Source organism: Schistocerca nitens, chromosome 12, assembly GCF_023898315.1.
Source record: "Schistocerca nitens isolate TAMUIC-IGC-003100 chromosome 12, iqSchNite1.1, whole genome shotgun sequence".
Lineage (NCBI taxonomy): Eukaryota > Metazoa > Arthropoda > Insecta > Orthoptera > Acrididae > Schistocerca > Schistocerca nitens.
The window spans coordinates 175,164,350-175,176,460 of NC_064625.1; positions in this window are offsets into that span (position 1 = coordinate 175,164,350).

The following is a 12,111-nucleotide window of genomic DNA, read 5'->3' on the forward strand; positions in this document are numbered from 1 at the left end:
TAAGAAGCCAGAAGCCAGCGGTGGCGCGCGCAGACTTGCGGCGATTTCCTGTATCGCTGGCGCTGCTTATGCGGACGGCGTCCGGACTTTGATGCTGCCAACCTTTTGGCAGCGGGCTCGGTTGGCATTACTGGCTAGGACATAACAAAAAGTCTCCATTGGAGGCTTCGAACCAACATTTTCATCTTCATGCAGCTGTTCCCTTTCATATTCCATTGTTGTTTAACTAGCTTTAGCCTTTTTTGCAACAACTAATGTAAATAACTACAAAGGAAATGCGAACATGAACGCAACAGGCAGGTTCTATATTCCTAGATTTTACGGAAAGCGTTTGACATGGCGCGCCACCGCTGAAGGTCCGAGAATGCTGAGTAGGTTCCCTTACACCGGGTGCTTATTATTAAACTTTCTCTGTTTAACACGTTATAACACGGAAACTAACTACCGCACGAGTACCAAACTTGGTAACATTAATGGACGAGGTGTGGGATGCACGTTTTCCATGCGTCATCACAGCGCCACCGTCTAGTTCCAACTATGGCCACCAGCTGCCGTGATCAGTCTAACACACCTGACCAGGCCCAGTGCACCTGTCGACGTGCCAAGCTGGTCTAATGGGGCAGGGCATTACTGCTGAAGCTCTGTTGTCAAAACAACAGTAATGCTGCAGCTGCACTTCGAGAATATCGCCGGCTGAAAGGATTATGGAAGGGTCCTCTTTCTCCACCTGCTGTGCGGAGCACGGTGAAGAAGTTCGAATCGACTGGAAAACTGGGCGTCGCTCCGGGAAGATGGTGATCGTGATGTTTGGTTTGTGGGGCGCTGAACTGCCATCAGCGCCTGTAGAAAGAGCCAGTTTTTACACAATCCAATTATTGTCACAATCCAATCTAACAACTGTCACGAATGATGATGATGATGAAATGACGAGGACAAGACAAATACGCAGTTTCCGGGTAGCTCCGGGAAGAGGCCGACGACCCATTGCACCACAGGTGGTCGATGAAATCGCTGTTATGGCAGACAAGGCTGCGCGAATTTCCCGGTCGTCAGGCAGTGCGCGTGCTGTGTCATGACAGTTGAACATCTCGTCGTCCACCGTACGGAACGTGAACCGTATCGCACAGTGCAGTACAGGACGGACAACGGCGCGTTGATTTCGCTCTCCACTTCCTCGCAACGACTGAAGTTGGACCATCCTATGGACAGACGAAGCTCATTTTTCTGTCAGGTGAAGCGAACACAGAATTATCGAGTGTGGCGCGTCCTCACCTCCAGTCAGTGTCAATGAAGTTCCTCTATACGATAAATGTGTCACCGTACTCGCTCAGCGATCAAAGACGTGCAGTGTGACTGGGCAGCGTTACTGCGATATGCTTCGCCAGCACGTCGCACCCGCCCTACAGGAGAGAGACGCATTGAAGTCAACAGTTTACATGCAAGATGGGGCCGCACCACACACTGCTCGTGAAGTTCACCTGCTTATCAGACACATTTGGAAACGGTCGAACTATCAGCCGATCGTTTTCGAATGCCTGGCCGGCACGATCATCTGATCTCACTTCTTGTAGTTTCTGTTTGTAGGGCAGGTTTTATGAGGGGAACATTCACACGTGGTACCGGTATGTAATGGTACGATGTACCGTAGCAGCACATTAAAAGTGATTCAGTTGAATTGATTCTGCATGATTTCTGTTCCCCATGTCCTTGACATTAATGCTACCAAGTTTGGTCCTCGTACGGTAATTACTTTCCCTGTTATAACGTGATAAATAGGGAAAGTTAAATTATAACCACCCGGTATGCGAGTAGTGCGAAGATTCGATAACCAGCAGAGCCCAGTATGTTATCCTCAACGGTGAATGTTCATCAAAGACAAGGGTATCGTCGGTAGTGTCCCAGGAAAGAGTGATAGGACCGCTGTCGTTTTTCACAAATTTAAAGCTGAATAACACGTACGCTGTTTTCGTTCTACCGATCAGCAGAACAAAAACAGTGTACTGGTAATTAAACCATAAATATGGAATAAATGTGTTGGTTAGAGTCATAACTCACATGCTCCAAAATAATGAAAATTGAGATGCGGACATATTTTCATATAGCTTTACACATAGAACATAATTCACGAAACAGTTATTCACATTTGGCACAAGATCCTTGAGAAAACCGGTGTTAAACTTCATGGTTACTTTCAAAAGTCTCATGATCCGCGGTATCTTGTGCGTTTTCTCCCGTACCTCATCTTGACCAATCAGCGATCAGCTCACTCGGCGCCATTTTTTTGCGTATTAGTAAATATTGATGGCAGTGGAGTGTGTTTTCTGTTCTGTTCAGTTATTTTGGAGAATATAATTCAGTATAGTGGTTGGAAAATTTACCTCCGCCAGTACCTCGTCTCCTACCTTCCACACTTCACAGAAGCTCTCCTGAGGACCTTGCCGAAGTAGCACTCCTGGAAGAAAGGATACTGCGGAGACATGGCACAGCCACAGCTTGGAAGATGTTTCCGGAATGAGATTTTCACTCTGCAGCGGAGTGTGCGCTGATATGAAACTCCCTGGCAGATTAAAACTGTGTGCCGGACCGAGACTCGAACTCAAGAGTTTTGCCTTTCGCGGGCAAGTGCTCTACCAACTGAGCTACCCAAGCAAGACTCACGCCTCGTCATCACAGCTTTACTTCTGCCATTACCTCGTCTCCTACCTTCCAAACTTTACAGAAGCTCTGCTGCTAACCTTGGAGAACTAGCACTCCTGAAAGAAAGGAGACGAGGTACTGGAAGAAGTAAAGCTGTGAGGACGGGGCGTGAGTCGTGCTTGGGTAGCTCAGATGGGAGAGCACTTGCCCGTGAAAGGCAAAGGTCCAGAGTTCAAGTCTCGGTCCGACACACATTTTTTAATCTGCCAAGAAGTTTCATCACGTACTTTCCAGCGAACACGTGACTCACCACTATGTCAATACCGGCTCTGCACTGAGGTTAGTGTTGCTTCTTTTGAAAATGTCTTGCAACGTAACAGTGATCAGAACAATGAAGCAATGAAAAACGTTTAACGCCGTTTTATTCTCAATCGCACACAATGGCCTCCAGGGTACTCAATACTCGAACAATATGCTTTTCCGATACCCGGTTGCCTTACGAAATACAGCTCGGAGAAAACGAAGACATCGAAGCAATTCAGAGGAGAGCTACTAGCTTCGGTCAACATGCAGCCATTACGGAAATGCTTTGTGGACTTAAATAGTGAAAAGGAACTAAAAAAAAGTTGTAATTTAATCTCAAAGATACGAGAAGAAAATTTGTTCGACTGTCATACCAGAGGAATACTCTAAAAACATTTTTTATCGTTGAGAGGCAAAGGACTAATTTCGAGATTCTTTTATTACTTCTAGGATTAACTACCTTTTTGTTCTGATGTGCTGGCGTAAAGACGTACTGTATAGTTTCATGTATGTGTGTCTTAAATGCAGGTGATAAATGATGAAAAATGTGTTTTATAATTTCTGTCAAGATCAAGCCTAAATCCCATACCAATGGAGTACAAATTATTCTGTTAATTCGAGAAGGCGAATTTTAGATGGAGGCGACGATCTTTACGACGGCGCTGCTCAACAATAGAGGTACGTGATTGTGCTCACTGCTTTCCTTTGGTGGCCGAGACATTCAGAACCTGCAATCTTCCTTTTCGTATAAAAATAGGAGTCCGATTGAAAAAGAAATATTCTTAAATTTAAATAATTGCAATTCTTTTACCCAGGCCACGGGGAATGACAGAAAGTACGTGCCTCTACGCTGATTGTACGTTCGCAATCTCCGAGTGTGTTACTACGTAATTATTTTACACAAAAAAAATTAAGATAGATCTTTCTCATCAGATCGCAACCACTCGTACGCGAATGTGCGTACCCTCTGAATGTGTCTAGTAGAGCTCGAGCATTTCCGTGCCGCTGCTCGACGGCTGGGAAAGGCGGACGCTGCGATACGGCTGTGGCCGTCTAATGCGCCATGTGGCCGGTTGTCCTCCACCTCTCGGCTATCGGTTGGACTGTCGACCACTGCCGGACGCTCGAGCGTACTCACAGTCCCGGCCGGTGACAGTAGGACCGCCGCGCGCCCTACAGTGCCGAATCGCATTGGAAACCGTGTGTAAACGCAGTTGGCGACCTGGCTGCGAGCAGCGCAGACAGGGTTATGGATAAAACAAGCATAGGTCGTAAACGTTCCATTCATGAAACGAAGAGAACTATTGTGGAGAGAATCAGCAGCGGCTCATTAGTCCTGAAGAAGAAAGACATGTCGTAAGAGGAGGCGAAAAGTGAAGCTCGGAAATCGTTTGCACTTGTAGTGGATCCTGTCACGCAGGTTTCTGCTCGTTTCGTGTAATGTACCACATGTGATACCGTACTTTCGTACCAGTCAAGCACAACAGGTATGATTCGGGGCTGCAAAAGTAAATGCGGAGTAGAAGTTGTAACACCATAGTTCTAATGCTCTACTGATTTATTTTGCTTTTTATTTATTTAATGTTACTTCGTTGAGCTTCTGTAAATGTGTTTGATTGAATAGATAACACAAAATTGTATACTCCTTTCTTTGTACAAACTTTGACGTCATGTTTTGGTTCAATGCAAAGTAGTGTATCTGTCATTTAAATGCTTTGTCCCATTTGGAGGGAACAAAACTTACTGTATATAATTGTAATTTTGTGTGAATAATTTTTTGTAGAAATGTCTATATGTGCAAAGGTTCTGTTTTGATTAAAGTGGTTAATTACTGTTATGTAAATTGCTGATCCTCACTTAGGGCTCTTAGTATTCTGTATATAAGAGGTGTAGTGGTTCCCCTCGGGAACGGAACTGTGTAGCGCGCGCAAAATGTGGTTGGCCTAGGTGGAAAAGGTGGAACAAGAGTCAGTCGGGGACGAGCCAGCAGTCAGAGATGAGCTACGAGTCCGTGCACTGCCGTGTAAAAGTCGCATAGTGCTGGTTTCGAGAGAAGCTTTTCTATTATTTTCCAATGCCTCGGATGGATGGATAAATAGCTGTGCTATTCTGGAATTTGTATCTATCATCGCCACCAAGAAATGACAGAGTCCAGTAATTTTGCCTGCAATTCCACCTACCAACATGCAGTTGCCACCACATTGCGCAATCATTGCAACGTAACACTACAATGATGTACAGTGAAGGATCAGCTTCATGGATGTGTTATTGTGCTGAAATATAAGGTAATTTATATCTGAATTTATGTACCTACCTTGATTTTTCTCCTCGTCATAACACCTCTCAGGGTCCTCTCCGTTTGAACTAAAGTGATTACCGAGTGTCCTTACTGAAAGTACATTAAAACCCAGTTTTCAAATTGATGCCCTTTGAACATAGTAAAGAGAAAGTTAAAGTTAATGTGGCAAGAGAGTGAGTTAAAGTTAATGATGCTTGCTGAAATAATTTTCCTAGTAAAACTGCTTATTAATGTGTTGTTGCCAACTTCAAATTAAAATCTCTCAAAATTGAGGCTTATAGAGTTTTCCTTAGTAAATGAACACATTGCTGCCTGTTGTTAATATCAGAAAGTGGGTCAGCATCTTACATTAATGTTAATTTTATGTCTCATGGTAGTAAAAGTAGAAAACTGCATAGCAGGAAATTATATGCTCATGATTACTAAGTGTTTATCTCTCTTGTGTGCAAATTAACAGTATAAAGACCACTCAGTTTGTGTAAGCCCTGAAAGTGATAGTGTTTTTCTGTACGTGTTATAATTTTGCAAATAGTTTTTGTGCTGCTCCAGTTGTTAGCTTCAATCTTAAAACATATGTGTGTCAGAGTTCATTGCACTCGCGTGTGGCCAAGTCTAGGTTGTGTTTGTCCGTTATAGTTAATTATACCTACTTTCGTAAACGAGAATGTTAATCATTCTCTTGCCTAGTTAGGCTGGCGGCCGTTTCCTTTATCCGTTGAACAGTGCAAATAGACAAAATTTTGTTTGGTACTGTTCAAATATTTACGTAATTCTGACTTTCATTTCCGATAAGCCACTTCCGTTAGGTACAACACGGTCAACATAACAAAATTCCACCCAGAGGGTAACACTGCTCTGTTGCTTTGTACCATAATTGCTTTTACAAAATAGTTTTATGTCACAACCTGTTTCTGGCATTGAGGTTATGGTGCAGTAATAACAGCAGACAGGAGTGTTATACGTGGCTTTTCCGTGACAGGACTATTTGTTCTGTTGGGGCATAATAAGTAATAAACCAAATTTGGTATTTGATTACGTAAGCTATATAAATATGCTGTTGCAGTGTTATAAAGTCCACCGGCCACTTGCAGTACCGAGTAGCATAAAGAAAGTTGTTGTTGATAGGTTGGTCGATATGACTGGAATAGATTTGCTACCGTTAAATACTTGCAGTAAGATTGGCTTCAATAATTATTCGCAGGAGCTCATCAATGTTGGCGCCACTTACGGCGAAGTCAGTATAGAAGATGTTCTTCCGCACCCTATCACTGTGTCGCGGCATATTAAAGAAAAGGCAGACAAAATACGGGTGACAATGGTGCCCAAGCTAATATGTGCCTTAAAGAACAAAATGTGCGCTTTAGACGCTGATCTGTGGTCTGACAACTACAAGAAGAGAAATTTTTTGACTGTGACGTCGCATTATGTGAATGATGAGTGGCAGCTGGAAACGCTTGTTTTGATAACAACCGAGTTTCCGGACGTACCTAAGACAGGAGAGAACATACGGCACGAAATCGAAGAGCGGATGCTTGAGTTGGGAATTAACAAGAATGATCTTAGGAAATGTTACTTTGTCACCGACCAAGGAGCTAATATGAAGAAGGCACTTGAATCTTACGACCGTTTGCCTTGCTTTCATCACTGCTTGATGACTGCGCTTCATCACGCATTTCGAGAGACGTTTTTAGAAGACGAAGCCCCCGAAATCCTGTCGTGTCTACTATTAGCATGATCTGTGGTAGTCTACTTGAAGAGATCGGGTCACTCGGGGCGTCTGCGGCACTCTGTGAAGCAAGAAGCTGTAACTCGGTGGAGCAGTATACTGTTAACGCTCAATTCCGTCATAAGTCAAATCGACGATATTCGAGATCCACTAGAATCGCGGGGGCAATCGACACGCTTAGAAACCTTCCAAGAACGGTGCGTACGAGACGTTGTCGCTTTTCTAACCCCCTTCAAAGAAGCGAGTTTGGATTTGGAAACTGCAAAGATAACAACGCTGCAACGTGTGCTGCCGTGGTACAAGAGTCTGTCACATCATTGTGAACCAATAGACAGGGACAACGAGCTAAGAACACTTTCTATAGGTTACGATCCTTTACACAACTGTTTAATTATCAGAGTGCAGTTATGTATATTGGGTATCCTTTTCAGCTCATGGCGAAAATAAAAAGGAGAGCAGCATACTTCATCACAGAGAAGTGCAAAATTGAGGCTATCCATTACGTTGCCACGGTTCTATGGCCATCACGGCGTCATTTGAAGAAACTCACAGCAGACGAAAAGCAAGCCGCGTATGCCGAAGTTCGAGGATTGTACTCGGAACTGCCCGTAAATGATAAGGTTCATTCACTAAAACCAATTAGTAAACGAATGTTTGTTTGTCTAATCTGCCACCTTTCGTTAGATCAGCATTTATTACAATGTGATATTTGGGAAAGGTTTCGCAGCTTAAACATTCCGCAATGCGTTTTGATGTAATTTGTGCGATATACAGGGTGTTACAAAAAGGTACGGCCAAACTTTCAGGAAACATTCCTCACACACAAACAAAGAAAATATGTTATGTGGACATGTGTCCGGAAACGCTTACTTTCCATGTTAGAGGTCATTTTATTACCTCTCTTCAAATCACATTAATCATGGAATGGAAACACACAGCAACAGAACGTACCAGCGTGACTTCAAACACTTTGTTACAAGAAATGTTCAAAATTTCCTCCGTTAGCGAGGATACGTGCATCCACCCTCCGTCGCATGGAATCCCTGATGCGCTGACGCAGCCCTGTAGAATGGCGTATTGTATCACAGCCGTCCACAATACGAGCACGAACAGTCTCTACATTTGGTACCGGGGTTGCCTAGACAAATGCCCCCATAAATGCAAGTCAAGAGGGTTGAGGTCAGGAGAGCGTGGAGGCCACGGAATTGGTCCGCCTCTACAAATCCCTCGGTCACCGAATCTGTTGTTGAGAAGCGTACGAACACTTCGACTGAAATGTGCAGGAGCTCTATCGTGCATGAACCACATGTTGTGTCGTACTTGTAAAGGCACATGTTCTAGCAGCACAGGTAGAGTATCCCGTATGAAATCATGATAACGTGCTCCATTGAGCGTAGGTGGAAGAACAGACTAAAATGAGCTGTAACATGGAAATTAAGCGCTTCCGGACACATGTGCACGTAACATATTTTCTTTCTTTGTGTGTGAGGAATGTTTCCTGAAAGTTCGTCCGTACCTTTTTGTAACACCCTGCATATAAAATGTCACCGTAAATATAGTCGTTTAATAACCAGTAATTCTAACTACGGTGTATGCATATTTAAAGGTGACAGGAATATATTACGGATGTTTTCATTCATGTTTAGAGTCCATTCAAGCAAACAGTGACCAAGTTCTTCCTACGAAAAAGTCCAGGATGGATTGGAGTTCGGATGAGGACGACGAAGATGGACACACAGTTAATACCAACGAACTCGACAGGTACCTTTCGCTCTCCAAATCCGATTGTAGCTGCGCCGAAGGGCAAATTTTGCAGTGGTGGATAACGCACGCGGGGTTATTTCCAAGGCTGTCGGTAGTAGCCAGAAGAGTTCTCTGTATTCCTGCCACCAGTGCTGCCGGCGAGAGAAATTTTAGCCAGGCCTGTCACCTGCTGTCCAGCAAAAGATCGTGCCTGGATGGCTCTGAGCACTATGGGACTCAACTGCTGTGGTCATAAGTCCCCTAGAACTTAGAACTACTTAAACCTAACTAACCTAAGGACAGCACACAACACCCAGCCATCACGAGGCAGAGAAAATCCCTGACCCCGCCGGGAATCGAACCCGGGAACCCGGGCGTGGGAAGCGAGAACGCTACCGCACGACCACGAGATGCGGGCAAGAGATCGTGCCTGGATCGTGCTTGGGATCCATCACAATTACGTAAGTATTCACAACTTAGCACGTAATCACAAGGAAGGAAACATTCCTCAAACTCTATAAATGTATGGTTCCACTTTCATTGACTTCACAGGAAGAAGTTCAAACGGCCAGCTGTAGTAATAGCTCCAGGAACACAAATGACGCCTGTGTATCAGGGAGCACCAATGGCGAAAAACGAATTGTATGGTCACGATTCACTTGTAACGTTATTTACAGGTCATAACTTGTTCAGAAATTAACGTTTGTGTAACAAAATTTCGTGAGTATCACTTTTAACTCCGTCATTCCTTCCCGATCCTGCATTCAATATTAGTACAACGTATACGTGGCCGAGTTTGGAGATAGGCTACACATACTCCACGATTAGACTACTGTGTTCCCGTTTGTCTATCGAACGGAACAAAATACTAAATACAGACATTACAGTTTTTAACGTTACAATTACTCGAATACATGATGACCTCAAAGGCGGAACTCCAGTAGTATGCAACATATTAACAAACATCAAATGTAACATATACAAGTGTATTATTTAGGTCATAGGACTGGTAGTAAACAACGAAAGACATTTGTGAAAGAAATAAGTGAGTGGTTAATGTGAAGCGGTGGCCTCTGATCTCGAGGAGTGTGACGAAGCGCCGCTCGCTGGCACTGACAAGGGGAGGCCGCCAATTGTGAAATTCAGATTCGATTCATACTGCGCATAATAAAAGCTCATGGCCAGAGGTGTAATGTGGCAAAGCACCAAGATGCACTTCTCAGCCGTTGTCGAGAAAATCGACAGTTAAAAGAAACCGTTGTGGTGAAATACTCTCTACGGTTCATAATGTTTCACAGCGTCGTGGCACAGCGGTAAGCGCTCGGGTTCGTAATCCGAAGGTCGCCGGATCGAATCTCGCGCCGTGCAACGTTTTTTTTTTTTTACTATTTGTTTTTTGTAAATCAAATGTTTGTATACACACACACACACACACACACACACACACACATATATATATATATATATATATATATATATATATATATATATATATATATATATATATATATATATATAATTCCCGGCAATCAGTTGCAACAATTATGCATATAATAAGTTGTTGAAAGTCGTGGAAAAACTGGCGACTTCGAACATCATTATGTTTTCCGCAAACAAAGTTGTATTTCACAAATGTTATTAATTGTCTTCATAATGTTAACAACATATAGTTAATGGAAGACGTATAAACGATATTCCGAAACGAATACGTATACCGTAAGTCAAACGTTCGAATTAGAATAGAGACCCCACGAACACAAATTCGCTGTGGCAGGTATGAAATATAAACTCCGTTACTCGCTCGTTACACTTGAAGGACAGATGTTGAATGGGCCGAAACGAGCCGCCGCATAACGGCGTAGTTGCCTGCTAACTTCGAAAGAAGGTAGATGCGGTCCCTAGCGCAACTTATAACATCGTCGAAAATCAGTGCGGACGGGAGAGCTTTGGTACACCCCGTTAAAAAAACGGAAAAATGGAGGCGGTACAATTGGAGAGCGATCCGCCTTCACCAACATGCATAAGCAATTCATTAATAGTATATATATATATATATATATATATATATATATATATATATATATATATATATATATATATATATATATATATATATATATATATATATATATACCGAGCGAGGTGGCGCAGTGGTTAGACACTGGACTCGCATTCGGGAGGACGACGGTTCAATCCCGCGTCGGGCCATCCTGATTTAGGTTTTCCGTGATTTCCCTAAATCGCTCCAGGCAAATGCCGGGATGGTTCCTTTCAAAGGGCACGGCCGACTTCCTTCCCCGTCCTTCCCTAATCCTATGAGACCGATGACCTCGCTGTCTGGTCTCCTTCCCCAAACCAACCAATATATATATAAAAATTACAAATAACTAATAATAAAAAATATTGTATGGCGCGAGATTCGATCCGGCGACCTTCGGATTACGAACCCGTGCGCTTACCGCTGCGCCACGACGCTGTAGAAAATTATTAATCGTAGAGAGTATTTCACCGCAACGGTTTCTTTTAACTGTCGATTTTCTCGATAACGGCTGAGAAGTGCATCTTGGTGCTTTGCCACATTACACCTCTGGCCATGAGCTTTTATTATGCGCAGTATGAATCGAATCTGAATTTCACAATTGGCGGCCTCCCCTTGTGAGTCCAGCGGTTACTGGCGACCGGCCGAGCGTTTGGCGCACTCGGCCGAGCGCTGGCGATCGGCTGCCCACAGCCGGCGGAAGAGGACGCTCGGCCGCACACTGTACTCCCGAGAGCCGGAGGGGCGAGCGGGACGCGCCGGTAAAAATCGGAGATAATGCAGACCTCTAGTCAGTCGTGCGCATTGTTCTAAAGCTTTTCTGTTAATATTCTGTGGATTGCATCTCCGCAATTAATTTTTGTTTATGCCGCAAATCGCACTTCACGCGAAGTATTTATTACTCAAGTTTCAGGCTCTATTTAATGTCAAAAAATTCCGAAGTACGGCTGACTAAGCAAACCCCTACAATAATTTCATATCACTACAACTACAATAACAAAAAAAAACAACAAAAAAACAAAAACAATAACAGAGAGGATACGTTACAATAGGGAAGGCGACGTTCTTTTTTTGGAACACTGTCGAGAAAATTTAGAGAACTGGTATCTGAGGCTGACTGCAGAACGATTCTACTGACGCCAGTTTAACATTTCGCATAAGGACCACCAACATAAGATGAGAGAAATTAGGGGGATCTCCGGGAGGGGACCGACAACGTCGACCGGAGTGGCCGAGCGGTTCTAGGCGCTACAGTCTGGAGCCGCGCGACGGCTACGGTCGCAGGTTCGAATCCTGCCTCGGGCATAGATGTGTGTCATCTCCTTAGGCTAGTTAGGTTTAAGTTGTTCTAAGTTCTAGGTGACT